Consider the following 15,208-nt stretch of genomic DNA (forward strand, 5'->3'; position numbering starts at 1 on the left):
CCACCTTATCTTATCGCGTGTGACCACCGACAATGGCCACAATGCCGGGGAATGCCACCTGTAAAGTGTTAATTGGGGCACAGGAATAGCCCGTCTCATCTCGGGGGCCGGCTTCAAAGACAATACAGCAAACACAGCAGGGCGGGGGAAGAAGACGACACGACACATGCAGGTACATTCAGCTCCGGTGGGAACGAGTCATTTGTCGGTCTTTTCAAGTGCTGGGAGTCGAGTAATCCTTCGCTTGTATCGTTTCTCCCCGGTGACTAGATCTCACCCTGCGACTCTCGACTGGGCTCACCCACGGCAGCCCAGCAGGTGTGAGCCTAGCCAGCACCCGGATGGGAGATTCCCCCCGGAGAAGCTCAGGTTGCTGCTGCTCCTACAAGAGGTGTGACTGGGACCAGTAGGGAGCGCTCACCCTGCGGTCTGTGTGGGTTTCTTATGCCCCAGCATCCTGATGGCGACACTCTGCTACACAAACAGGCGCCGTCCTTCGGGTGAGGCATAAAACCGAGGTCTCGACCCTTCTTGGCCATTAAGAAGGGTGTCTCTCTGGTGTTAGTGTTCCCCTTTACCAATCAGTCGGGGTCTCCTCCTAATCCCCGTCTCATATGTAACAATCAATGACGAGGCCCCCCTGTCCCGCGATATTGTATTTGTCTCCTGGCCGCTGGCTGGCACCATGAGATTTAGTACTCGCGCAAGAGACCGGGGGCAGAGCGCGAACGCGGTCCCCCGCCCCCCACAAAGTGTGCTCTCCAGGTTCCCTCTCGGGGCTCTGCAACACAGCGGAAAGGCAGCGAGAAGGAGCCTCTTGCTCTGACGCCACAAGGCCACAAGAGGGCGGAGGCGCCGCGCGCCCGGCCGACGTGTTGGACTGGTGCGCTTTATGTGCTGTGCACTGGAGGATTTTGTCTTGTGAAGACTTGCCTTGTGCTCCTCCGAGCAGTTTGTTTGTTCTCCTCCAGTGCGGGACAAGCCAACACAAGGGAGCACATTCGCCAACATCCAGGTACGCAATGCGATTTGGAAAGAGACTCCTTTCCAAAGAGTTGCACATGAACGATCCTTCAGTCCCGCTCGGGGGGCACAGAGCCCCAGCCACACACAGCTTCAAGTAGCGAGTTAAGCGCCATGGCTTTCGCTTGCGGCCACACCACCCTGAATGTGCCCAATCTCATCTGATCTCAGAAGCTAAGCAGGGTTGGGCCTGGTTAGTACTTGGATGGGAGACTTCCTGGGAATTCCAGGTGCTGCAAGCTTTTGCTCTCTCGGCCAGCAGGGGTCGCCGTTGGTGCCGTAGGCTTTGGGAGGAAAACCTGGAGGATGGAAAGGTGATCTATAGCCTCATCTCTAGAGATGTTTTGTTGCTATGGCATGTGTGTGACCCATATAAAAAAAAAAACAGTTTGTAAAACGAATATCGAAGCTGCCTCTAAATCTGCAAATGAAGATGAGTCGATAAACCACTTGTTTTTCGTATAACTATACATATATTCATTTATTACTGATTTCATTCATTGAGCACAGATACAATAAAGGTACAGCCATTCACTGTTTGACATGTCTGCACTGGTACAGAACCTAGCAACCAGAAAACGGGTGAAACTGTCTTGAGAATTAGCATACAGTACCGAGGCCCCCATGACCAAATAAATTGGCCTTAATAATGCAGACTACAGCAAAACGACTGACTTTGAAAAGGGAATGAATGTCCGGAAGGAGTAGTGTAACCAGCTTGAAATGCTTCTCCGGACCTCTAACTAAAAGAAACCGGGAACCAGCAGTGGCTTTCGAACTGGGATCCTATCGCAGCACGTGGTGTCGTAACTCTTCCGTATCTGATATTGGACCAAGCACATCAGGGGAGAGCGCGAACGCAGTCCCGCACTACCACAAATTATGCAGTCGAGATTCCCACATTTGGGGAATTCGCAGGGGTCAGCACAGCCGGAGTGCAATGGCCGAGCCTCGCACTGGGTGAATCGATTTTTAAGAACTTTATTTTCTTTTCACAAAAAAATACAGGACATCACAAATTAGAAAGCTTTACATTAATATACATACTTAAAACAGTATATATGATCACATCTCATTACATTTTGACACGGTAACAGTTACATAGCAACAATTTCTTTTTTTCTGGTGTAAATCACATTCTTTACTTAAACATGATAATGTTTTTCACAGTTTCTTGAGATATTGACCTATGCTTTCTATTTCCCACAGATTTTCTGCTTCCTCCCTCCCTTCTCTCCACAGATCTCTGAGGTAATAGTTCTCTCGGGTGATGAACAGGGCCAGGCTACCTGCTGCCTTGACTGGGACCTCGATGCCTTTGAACAGCCCCATGTTCCTCACTCTCCACAGGGCGTCTTTCCCACTGTTCACCACGGCCCAGATCCTGTCAAACACGTCAGGAGGAAGTTTGACAGGAGAGATGCCGTTTTAGCGGCAATGCTTGTTAATAAGACAGAATTAAGCGGTGGTATGCTGTCCTAAATGAGGCCCCATCTCACCCTCCATCTCTGTGGTGCAGCCACAGAGAAAGTATTCATGCAGGCTGATTTAAGATGTTTTCTTTTGATAAGGGACAGCTCCCAGATGGGGATGCACTTAGCTAAGCCTGGCTATCATGATCAATGGTCATCCATTGGCGCCTATCCTTTAGGGAGTGCCAAATGGACATCTGGACTGCATTCCTAAGTGTCAAGAGTAAGTGACTCATATCTCACCTTGATCAACCAATCAGGGACTGGCAGGGCATGGTAATACCACGTGGGTCTCCAATGCCCGCCAAACTCTCAACCAATCAGCAAACATCTGTGTCTTGGTCAAAAAGGGAGCGCAAGCTCAGATCGGGGCTCTCCTTGGCCATTTTCGCGCATCCTCAGAGACAATCATGTGACAACTGCTGTTGTCTGCAAAGGGACTTGGACTTTGTTCTAAGCGCAAGGCCAAGGATCCCGTACGTACTCAGAATTCTTCCAAAATGAATTCTCCGCTTGATCAATGGCAGCCTACAGTTGGACCCTCGTCGACAACCTGAATAGCTTATTCAGAAGCAGCGCTGGACCGGGAACGAACCAGCTTCTTCCCAGGCAAAAGAGTGACTTGTGAGGACTCGCGGTCACACTCTGTGCATAGAGACTTTCTACTAGCCAGCCGGACTGCTGGTAGATCCCCTCGGAGCAACGACTGCCCTGCGCGCCGCAGTCAGATTCCTCCGCCCGTCCTACTCCGAGCTGCACCTTGACTGGTTGGCCGGTAGCCAGAGAACGCCGACACAACGCCCATTGGACAACCGCTGCAACAGAGCTGCAACAGAGCCTGTCAGCTGGTTTTGTGTTCGTGCCGGGAGATTCCAAATCCATACACAGTGGATAAGTAAACCCCATGTTCTACATTGCGTCTCGAGAATTCAATTGTACCTCAACACAAGTTGTTATCAATTTAATTCATGAGTAATGTATTTACTTCCGAGTTTAGAGTAACAGTGGGTAATAACACTGATTAGCGATTTGGTAACCGAACGATATATATTGACATATATTCTCTGTTGTGTATCTCTTTGTGTTGGCATCTCTTCGAGATTATATACCTTGTATATTGATAACCCTCACAGTAAGGTCTGCCGCTCGTATCCAGGCAGACAAGTATATGTTTGGTGGACAATTTATATGAATAAATGTATCTCGTGTATTGAACCCGTGTGTGTGCGTTGTTAGTTGTTCTGACGATTGATTTTCTAAAAGCCACAACGAACAACCTTGTGATTACTGCTACAATTAATAATTGTCTCAGTAAACCCATCAAACCTCTACAACCACGATACACCACCATAAACTATATTAATTTAGGAACATAAACATATAGTGTAAACTGTATATGGCTGGTATTGGTAGTTTAAAGAAAAAATACACACCAGTATTCCACTTTCTTCCTAAACATTTTAAGCATCAAAGTCTTACATGTAGTAAGATTTTACCACGTTTCGGAAACGTTTTTACATGCTCCTTCTGACCATCTTAAGTTTATATACTTTGTGAAAAGTCATAAGATATTAACATTTTCTGTGAATGTGCTCGTTATCGGAGTAAACAAAAGCATACTTTTAGAATTTGATTAATAGGGAATATAATATGGAATCACGTACCTAAAGAAATTAATAACGATATAATTATTTTTATGTACTGTAGCTCAAATAGTAGTATAATACACTTTCTATGGATACATGTGCTTCTACGCAACGCAGAAGCACATCCACAAGTAACATTACCTAGCTAAGAGAGGACATTGGCTAGCCAATATGATAAATACAGTGGAAAAAAGCAATTGGGAAAATAAGACTTGCTGATCTGTTATACATACCAGGAAGAGAACAGAATATGATTTTTTTCTATTCGAAACGTGTGTTGTCTTTATGAAATTCATGTATTTTAAACGTTTAATTAAGAAGAAAAAAACTTACAGAAAGATACTAAGCTGATCACGAGATAGAAAGATCACCCGTTTTTCGCGCATAAAAAGTGGCTATTAACTGGGTGAACTGTTATTAACTGGAGTCAACTGGGTGAAAACACATAATATGAACATGAAACAAAACAAAAAATAAAAATAAGATACAATCTACAGACATTAAAACCGGTGTCATGGAAATATAACTATCAAGGAAGCCACAAGAGAGAGTTCTCACCTGAGTAAGGTCTTTATTTCAATATTGCAATATTGGGAGCCCTGCTGCCACTTCGCAAAGTGCAACCAGAGACTCAATTTGTTACAAGCAGTACAGGGTTTTTATAAGACGTTGCGCTGTAAAAAAGCTCAGCGCTTTGTCCCTTCTAAAACTTCCCCTTTCTCTAAGAGAAAACAGATTACATCAAAAAGCGAAAGAAGAAGCACTAGATATGTTATTCAAAGCTTATCAGTTACTTTCAGCTAATTCTAACGACCCAGACAGCATATATTGTTTTGGTACATTGTCTTCTAAAGTAACCTAAACAGTGTACTTTGTTGACGCACTGTTTTCTAAAATTCTGCACGTACTGTAGCACAGCAATTACATCCTTGAAATACATTATCTAAAAGCCCCAATATATTTTTTTGCAAAGCTCTCTACATTTTAAGAATCAATTTAGTTATTAGATTTCCACTTCAAGACTTGTTCGGCTGGCGTTCGGGGAGTCGCGTTTTTCAGAATTGTATTGAGATCGTTTTCCACAGAGCTCAGATGTCAAAGCACCGCAGCAGCTCTCCACAGCGATCCTCTATAGCGCCCTTTCTCCCACAGCTCCGTCCTCATTGGAAGGAAGCAAGAGTGAAAGGCTGAAGTGAAATTGAGCGGGGACGAAGGCAGTGAAGAGAGAGAACGTGGGAAGAAGAGAAAAACGTAAGGGAAAAAAAGCAGCGTCGTAAAAGAGGTGACGGAGCTGTCCTCTGAAGTGGAAATCTAATAAGTAAATTGATTCTTAAAAATGTAGAGAGCTTTGAAAAACATATATTGGGGCTTTTAGATAATATATTTCAAGGATGTAACTGCTGTGCTACAGTACGTGCAGAATTTTAGAAAACAGTTCGTCAACAAAGTACACTGTTTAGGTTAGTTTAGAAGACAATGTACCAAAACAATATATGCTGTCTGGGTCATTAGAATTAGCTGAAAGTAACTGATAAGCTTTGAATAACAAATCTAGTTTTTCTTCTCTCGCTCTATGATGTAATCTGTTTTCTCTTAGAGAAAGGGGAAGTTTTAGAAGGGACCAAGTGCTGAACTTTTTTACAGCGCAACGTCTTATAAAAACCCTGTACTGCTTGTAACAAATTGAGTCTCTGGTTGCACTTTGCAGGGCTCCCAATATTGCAATATTGAAATAAAGACCTTACTCAGGTGAGAACTCTCTTGTGGCTTCCTTGATAGTTATATTTCCATGACAATTCTCTATAAGAAGGGTGCCAGCGAGCCTTGCTCTCACTTACGGCCACACCCCCTTGAGCACGCCTAATCTCTTCTGATCTCGGAAGATAAACAGGGCGGCCTGGTTAGTACTTGGATGGGAGACCGCCTGGGAATACCAGGTTCCGTAAGCTTTTAAGCGCAGGAGGCGCCCTATCCCCGCTCACTCGCTCATTCCCCTGTTCACACGTGCAGTGCGGCTTGTCCGTCTGTTTATTTGTCAGCTTTGGCGAGACACGGGTGCTTGTGTATTAGCGTGAGCGTTTTTTATTCTGATCAGGAACAGTTTTACAAGTCCGCAAAGGATCGAGGAAAGGTTTATCGCCAGCTGAAGAGACACAGCGCTTCGGCTGTGGAGACTTGTTCGGCTGGCATTCGGGGAGTTGCGTTTTTCAGAATTGTATTGAGATCGTTTTCCACAGAGCTCAGATGTCAAAGCACAGCAGCAGCTCTCAACAGCGATCCTCTATAGCGCCCTTTCTCCCGCAGCTCCGTCCTCATTGGAAGGAAGCAAGAGTGAAAGGCTGAAGTGAAATACAGATGCAGCCATTCAAAATGAGCATTAAAAACCCGCGGTTCGGTAACCCACCCGCAGGGCACCGTAGGGCACCTTGGAAAGTGATTGGCTGGCCAAAATGACCGACAGGGGCACTCGTGGTGCATTGGTTGGTAGTGAAAAGATTTAATCATTTAATGTCTTTACTGTGCACGTTTCAATCCGCTTAGTTTTGAATATTTATATGGAATTTTACCACTAAAGGGAAATTTTAGTAGCTGAGCATATAAAGAAGAGGAGCATAACGCATCTGAAGGTCATATACGATATTAATTTAGGAACATAAACATTACTGTATGTACATAAACTGTACTGTGTATGGCTGGTCTTGATAGTTTAAAGAAAAAATACACACCAGTCTTCCATTTCTCCCTAAACATTTTAAGCATGAAAGTTTTATGAAACGGTACCCAAATATGGGATTGCTGTATAGAATGAATTTTAATTTTTAAAAATTATTTAACACGAAAATTAAGCTGTTTACATCTTCCGCCTGAGAACAGTCACCCGTTGCTACTGTAGATTAAACTGACCCAGGGACGCCAAATAATGTAGATTAAGCCGGCCCAGGGACGCCAAATAATGTAGATTAAGCCGGTTCAGGGACGCCAAATATGTAATCATAGTGGCTCTCTGAAGGCACCAGTTCTGTAGGGTTTGGGCATTTACTGAGACAATTATTAATTGTAGCAGTAAATCACAAAGTTGATTCTTTTGATGGCTTTAGAATCCAACCATGCGACATAACTCAAACAACGCGCACACACAGGTACTAATACACGAGGATACATTTATTAATACATAGAATATGCATGTAAAACTAACAGATCTTATCGAGAGGGTTATCAGAATACAAAAGATATATATTCAATCAGTTACAAAGTGTTACACATATCAAGAGGACATACGTTCAGTATATCATTCATTTAGACCGTTTCGTAAAGTGAACTTGGTTACAACTTCTACATTAGATACTCAAAACAAGTACATAACTCTTAGGAATTAAATTGATATCAACTGGTTGGGATAACAATTGAATTCTCGAGCTGTAATGCATTGAAGTTGAATACTCATCCAATCTTTGGGGATTCAGATCTCCTGCGGACTCAAAGAAAGAGTTGCAGGCTGTTGCTGTCCAATCCGCGCTCTCTGGCTCCGTGCCAGGCTGTGCTGTGCGGCTTGCGACGGTGCGCTGCTGATGCTCACTGACCGGCTAGTGTTGGCTTTAACTAGCAAAGTTTGTGCACAGAAGAAAAGATGACTGTGGGTCCCAGCAAGTCAGGAAGAGGACCGGATCATTCCTGATGAAGAGCTAGTTCTGAATAGTAATTCAGCTGTCCACAGTTCCGACCTGTTCACGAGGCCTGCTGCTGGTTACTCTCTGGCAACCTCCACTCTAGACTCTTAGAACAAAGGAAAGTTCTGGCACTCGGACACACTGGCCGTTCCGTGGTTGTCCGGGCTGAGTCTCAGGATGGTCAGGAGGCGCGCTGCGAGAATGTCCTGACCTTGGGATTCTCCTTTGAATTCCCTTTAGAATTGTTGAATCTGAATCTGAATCTCAATCTCAATCTGAATCTCTCAGGCTCTCTGTGCTGCCTGTTTTTACCTGGAGGAACTTCAGCTCATTGATTGGCTGAAAGTTCCATGGGCATCAGAGTCCCACGTGGGTTACTCGGCCCTACCAGTCCCTGATTGGTTGATCAAGGTGAGATATGAGTCACTTACTCCTGACACTTAGTAATGCAGTCCAGATGTCCAACTGGCACTCCCTAAACAGATAGGCCCCAATGGATGACCATTGATCATGATAGCCAGGCTTAGCTAAGTGCATCCCCCTTTGGGAGCTGTCCTTATCAAAAGAAAACATCTTGCATGAATGGTTTCTCTGTGGCTGCACCACAGAGATGAACAGAGAAATGGGGCCTCATTTGGGAAGCTCAGAAACACTTAATTCTGCCTTATTATTAAGCCTCGCCGCTACACTACCCAACGCAGAAACACAGCCACTAACTAGCAAAGAGAGGACATTAGCTAGCCAATATGATAAAGAAATAAATGATTATTTTGTTTATTTCTTTTGCACATTTATTTGAACATTTCCATCGATTGTACAAGCACTTGGAAACTGTCCAATCCCTAGTTCATCAAGCATTTACCGGTCTGGCGCCGGTCTGTGTCTTCTAGGATATAATGCCAGCGAACTCTTGTTTTTATGTCCACTATAACTACGCTGGGCAAACGTTCCAAGGTCAAATTCTTCCAGCACGGGGGTACCTTTAAAGCGGAGACGACGGCACCGAAATTTTTTGGCGCGCCTTCTCTTTAAAGCCCTGGCCAAATATGAAGACAGTACGTACAGTTATAATTCAAACGGAATTAAAAACTACACATCCCAGTTACCATGGTGGTGCTTGTGATCATTGCGTTTAACCAACGTAACAGGGCAAAAAATCAGTCACATGACTTTGGGGCAGAGTTTCGAAAGCTTAACCTATCAGCAACAAAGCGAAATTTACACGATAGGCTACCTCAAACTGTCAGTTACACGACTGTGTATGTCGCTTAAGCCACTCCTGTTTGGCATTTTAGTTATGGAGGCGAAAAGACGTCCCCCCCCCCCCCCCCCCACCTCTCTGGGTGTCTGATTTGCCGCCATCTTTAACTGTTCGGTGTCCGAATCAGAGTAGCTACGCGTACGAAATAAAGTTAATCCCAACTACAAAACATATATTTTTGGGGTAAGAGGGCGCAAAACATCAGTATTTACTGCTATTAATTACTGTACGATTTATAGTTGAAATCTGAGCCTAGATATAAAGTTAGATATAAAGTTAAAATCTCGACAAAGCAATGTAGGAAATACAGAGAAAATAAATCCTTTCTGACATCTAAAATCAGTTTCGATCAAGGTCTCTAAAACGAACAAGAAAAAGAGGATTTTCGGACGGCAATTACGCTGTGTTTATATAGAATAAGTGATTTATGAGCAATCTAATTTCTTGTTCATTTAAAACAGTGAAATGTCAGCTGCAAAAGATCGCACCAGAAACAGCACTCTCTCTGCCTGTCATAGACGTTCAGGAAAGGCTGAATGAAGTCATGTCAAGTACAATAATTCGGTGATCGATAATAACAGTTGTAGGACAGTATATAAGGAGGATAAGGATTTTGAAGTTGACTCGAAATCTGATAGGTAACCAGTGCAAGGACTTGAAAACAGGTATAATGCATCCCTGATAGGATTCTTGCTGTCATATTCTGAACATATTGAAGATTGCTCAGTGTGGATTTAATTTCCCCAGTGAAGTTCCCTTAAAATAAACTATTATTCCACAATGCAGAGTATTACATGGCCAGTATTTACACGTGATATTTGTGATTTAAAGAAATTAACACAAGCAGCTTTTGGAGATTTAAGTGTTGGCTGAGTTATTGCAGGATAAAAGACTAGAGATGTTGGCAAGAACATATTGAAGATTGCTCAGTGTGGATTTAATTTCCCCAGTGAACAGGATGTGCATTTATTAATTCTAGAAAAAAAGCCTTTCTTGATTTCTCTAGTTCTTAGTTTCTCTAGTTCCCTTTAAAATAAACTATTATTCCACAATGCAGAGTGTTACATGGCCAGTATTTACACATGATATTTGTGATTTAAAGAAATTAACACAAGCAGCTTTTGGAGATTTAAGTGTTGGCTGAGTTATTGCAGGATAAAAGACTAGAGATGTTGGCAAGAAGAAGATAATTTGGGGAAAGCTGAGGAGTACACTTACAGATGCAACCATTCAAAATGGGTGAGGTATTTCGCGGCATACCGCGACACGCCCACCGGGGTATCACGTGTGTCACGTGACTAACTATCCGGCGTCGCCTTGTAAAACCGCCAGGGGGAGCTTAACCTCTCATGTACAGCATTCGAGCCTTTAATTTTGAACTGTGTATTACAGCATGTTAATCATCAGTCATTCAAATGTTGGTATATTTTATGAAAGCAAGATTGCTCAGTTGGACAAAAGTACACAACCTACCTTTATCAGAAATATTTATGCATCAAAGCCTTTACTGAAGATATTACTAATAGTATTAATAATGGATGACTTTGGACAAGCTGTATACTCAAAGTATAATTTCTTTAGCACATTTGTACAAGCACTTGGAATCTGTCCAAGCCATATGTCAGGCATTTTGTTTTACTTCAACGGGCATAAAAACTTCCTTGCTTTTAACAGGGCGTTTCATAATTTCTAACTACGAAAATGATTTAAAATGCGACACCTATCATGAAAAGAAAAAAATACACACCAGTATTCCATTTCTCCCTAAACATTGTAAGCTTCGAAGTCTTTAACTAACGTGATACCGGAGTCAACAAGCATACTTTTAGAATTTGATTAAAAGGGAATATAATATGGAATTGCGTATCTCAAGAATTTAATAACGGTATGATTATAGCCGTGTACTGCGGCAGGGCTGTGTAGGGCTGTTTCGCCTGCCTGCTTATACGAGCTGTCTTGTAGCCTACTGGTCTAGGTGCATAACTACCAACTGGCAGGTTGTGTGTTCAAATCCAGCTGGTGCTGGACCTTTCAGTTTTATTTATTTATTTTTTAATCGCGTAACATAAACATATTACCGTATGCAAACTGTACTGTATACAATATGTATATGTATATTTAATGTCTTAACTGTGCCCGTTTAAGTATTGAATATTCATATCTAATTTTACCACTGAAGGGAAATCTTAACATAAACATACAGTATATGGCTAGTCTCGGTACTTTAAAGAAAAAAATACACACCAGTATTCCATTTCTCCCTAAACATTGTAAGCTTCGAATGAAACCACTAAATAAAGACATAAATATAGAAATCTTAAGATTTGTTTTATTTAATGTTGGTAGCAGGATGAACTGTCAGAGTGTATATTTTGTCGCAAAGTTGCTACAAGATGTTAACAGTGAAAAAGGTATTTAGAAATGAGTTATTTCAAGATGAAAAAGAAAACATACACGAAACATGGTTTCATTATGACCAGAATCGGTCAAGATATTTTTAACTTGATTTACAGTATTTGAGAGGTATGTCTTAACACCGATACTACAGTGCATAAATACTGCTCACGTATATGTTTCTAGGTTTATATTATGCATTTCATACGGTCAAATTACTTTTGAGCAACTAATAAGAAGCGCGAAACGGTATGCGTTTTAGTTTCGTTTTGTGCTGGAACCCGTGGATTGATTAGAGATATCAAGTACATACAAGTCATTTTTTTAATGTTGTAGTTCGTCTTGAAAAAATACATCATCTATCAACAATTACACAGGTTCTGTTTCTATATTACGGATTTTGGTTAGGTACAGTATTATCAAATCCAGTGGCGCTGTGTGTTACTTTACTGAGTCCCATGTCACATGGTCTGTGATTGAAACCTGTAAAACCGGTTTAATTCGTCACAGCCAGCACTCTTCAGGTGTGAGGGTCTTCTGCTCAGAATGAAACGCTAAAATGTTTGTGTATATTCTAATGGTAGTGGGGGCAGGGTGTGTGGGAACACCCTGCATTGGAGATCTATGTTCTTCACACCTGAAACATTTTCTCTGAAAGGATTTTCTTCGCAGTTTAACCGATCTTGTTACAGCATGTTACAGTTTACTATTATTAACCATATTAATTTTAAGTGCTTAATGTAAAATCTTGTAAAAATATATTTTCATTGTTCAAATATACATTAATATACATTAAGTCTGACTATCATATAATAAGATAAATACAAAACTAAAGAAAATTAGGGTTAAATATAATTCAAAATATTTTGCTAACAATGTTAACTGTTTATGAATAATAAAATGTATTAGCTAAGGAGTAGGATGGCACAGTTGTTAGTATGTTTTAAGTTTTGAATCTTTTTCATAAATACAACAGTAGCACCTGATGTCTCAGTGGCTTTCAAAATTAAATTATGCATGCAAACCTGTGAACTAGAAAGATAACTAAGATTTTAATACTAATTTAATGACCGCGGGCACTTTCCACCTCCTCTACATTCTCAGAGTAGAACAGACTAACCTTCTAATGAAAGACGGTCCACCCCCCACGGACAGGAAAAGTGCCCACAGGCACTTAAACTTAATATGGTCAGTAACAGTAAACAGTAACATGGTAAGAAGGAGCACGTACAAACGTTTTCGAAATAACCACATGTAAGACTCTGATGCTTAAAATGTTTAGGGAGAAAGTGGAATACTGATGTGTATTTTTTCTTTAAACTACCAATACCAGCCATATACAGTCTGTAACGTAGGGATTTCTATATGTCTTTATTTAGTGTTTACATTAGTGACAAAGGCTAAACTTTTAGCTTCAGTAACGTGTACATATCTCCCTTTTTTATAAAACGACTTGGTTGAAAACTGTTCCAGAGCCACTGTTGTTTCATCAGTGAAAAGTACATCATGAAATGCCTCTCCCTGTTCAATCCACTGGAAAAAAGAAAAGGAGCATAAAGCTTCTGATGGTCATAAACGATATTCATTTAGGAGCAGCATCAGAGGTATGTTTTTAACTGCACTGCATTGGAGAGAATACCATAGTGTGTTTTTTTTTTTACTCCCTGGCGGAAACTGGCTTCCAGAAGAATCAGTATGGCTCAGAGATTAAATAAAACTTAACTGACATTAACGAAGAGCATAACGCGTGTACTGTATACACTGCAAGTACAACCCAACTCTCTGCAGGAGTGCTGGCTGTGACGAATTGAACCGGTTTCACGGGTATTTTCAAAGTAGGAGGCGAGATTTCCAGCGAAAGACACCCCCCCCCTCAAAAACCCAGTAAATACAGTACTTACTAGTTAAAGGCTAGGCTCCCGACTACGGCGAAAGGAACCCTTCTTTCGTTAGAAGACAATGAACATATTTTAGCCCTGAATGAATTAATAGCAAACATGGTTTACATAAAAGACATTTTTCCAAGAAAGTTTAGCCTTTGTCACTAATGAAACCACTAAATAAAGACATAAATATAAAAATCTTAAGATTTTTAAAATACATGACTTTGCTAAAATTTATTTGAAAATAAAAACAATTACAACCGCCAGGGGAGAGAGAGAACAGGGGAGGGATGTTGGTTTTGCATAAGGGGCGGGGCTATGGAAATTAGGTATGTTTGGGAATGTGTAGTTACATGTTCTGGCTGTTTGTGAATTATCGTTGTTGAGTATGGAGTGTTGAGGTATTGATTTTGTGTAATGCTTTATGTTGAAAATTGAGGTGGATTTTGTTTATGATAAACAGGATAAACTGGGATGGGAGGAAGGTTTGGTTTTGCATAAGGGGCGGGATTATGATAATTGGAAGACTTTGCGAGAGTAAAATGGTTTGATTATTTGATTTTGTATTGTGGTTGTTATCTATGTTTTTGGTTGGTATTATGTTTATATGGTTGTTTTTGTTGGTTGGTTGTTATTATGGTTATTAATAATACGATCTATAGTTGAAATCTGAGCCTAAATAAAAAGAAAAAGCAAGTGATTAGGTTTATGAGCAATCTAATTACTTATTCGTTTAAAAAGCTATATAAAATAAAGTTTATTATTAATTTGCTGGACAGAGCAGTGAACATTATTATGCATAAGACAAAGATAACGATCCTGATCAGTTTAGAAATCTGTGTACGCTGTAAGGTTTTTACTTCTTAAACTTTTAAAATACACGTTTTGAATAGAAAGAAATCCTCTTCCTGGTACAGTATGTATAGCAAACCAGCACGTCTTTTTTCTCCAGAGGGGTGTCAGATGGTGTCAGCCAATCACCATTCTGCGTTGGGTAGCAACGGGTGACTGTTCTCAGGCGGAAGATGTAAACAGCTTAATGTTCGTGTTAAATAATTTTTTTAAATTAAAATTAATTCTATACAGCAATCGCATATTTGGGTACCGTTTCATAAAACTTTCATGCTTAAAATGTTTAGGGAGAAATGGAAGACTGGTGTGTATTTTTTCTTTAAACTACCAAGACCAGCCATACACAGTACAGTTTACATACATACAGTAATGTTTATGTTCCTAAATTAATATCGTTTATGACCTTCAGATGCGTTATGCTCCTCTTCTTTTTATGCTCAGCTACTAAAATTTCCCTTTAGTGGTAAAATCCATATAAATATTCAAAACTAAGCGGATTAAAATGTGCACAGTAAAGACATTAAATGATTAAATCTTTGCACTACCAACCAATGCACCACGAGTGCCCCTGTCGGTCATTTTGGCCAGCCAATCACTTGCCCTGCGGTACCCTCCGGTGCCCCGCGGTGGCTTGTGGGTAGGTTACCGTACTGCGGGTTTTTACAGCGCATTTTGAATGGCTGCATCTGTATAACAAGAACACTTCCTAATGGGGTTAGGCATACTTTTGATGAAGATGATGAAGTTAACAGACTATATGTTTACATAGATACTGAAATAAGGATTGTATTTTAGATTATTTGTAGTTGCTTGCATTGAACTGTGTGTTGGATGCACATGAATTGAAGGAATGGGCAAACATAGCTGATGCGGATCCACAGAGCCAGCATATTAAGATGTTTATAATTAGAGCCAATTTGTTTAAATAACTAGGTATGGAAACTGATGTGCAAGAGAGGTGGAAAGGCTGTTTCCTTAAGCCAGCACTATAAGATATTTTATTCTCAGT

At 41.0% G+C, this 15,208-nt stretch overlaps 2 non-coding genes across 2 annotated transcripts; one reads left to right on the forward strand and one right to left on the reverse strand.

Moving 5' to 3' along the window:
• The first annotated feature begins 1,146 nt into the window (after positions 1-1,146).
• Positions 1,147-1,265, forward strand: LOC148664286 (5S ribosomal RNA). Its single transcript, XR_015938470.1, has one exon. It is a non-coding gene; the product is annotated as a 5S ribosomal RNA (ribosomal RNA).
• A 600-nt stretch (positions 1,266-1,865) lies between these two features.
• LOC148664287 (U1 spliceosomal RNA) lies at positions 1,866-2,029 on the reverse strand. Its single transcript, XR_015938659.1, has one exon. It is a non-coding gene; the product is annotated as a U1 spliceosomal RNA (small nuclear RNA).
• Positions 2,030-15,208: the final 13,179 nt, after the last annotated feature.

The sequence above is a fragment of the Lepisosteus platostomus genome, chromosome 5 (genome assembly GCF_059453375.1).
Source record: "Lepisosteus platostomus isolate fLepPlt1 chromosome 5, fLepPlt1.hap1, whole genome shotgun sequence".
In the NCBI taxonomy this organism is placed as follows: Eukaryota; Metazoa; Chordata; class Actinopteri; order Semionotiformes; family Lepisosteidae; genus Lepisosteus; species Lepisosteus platostomus.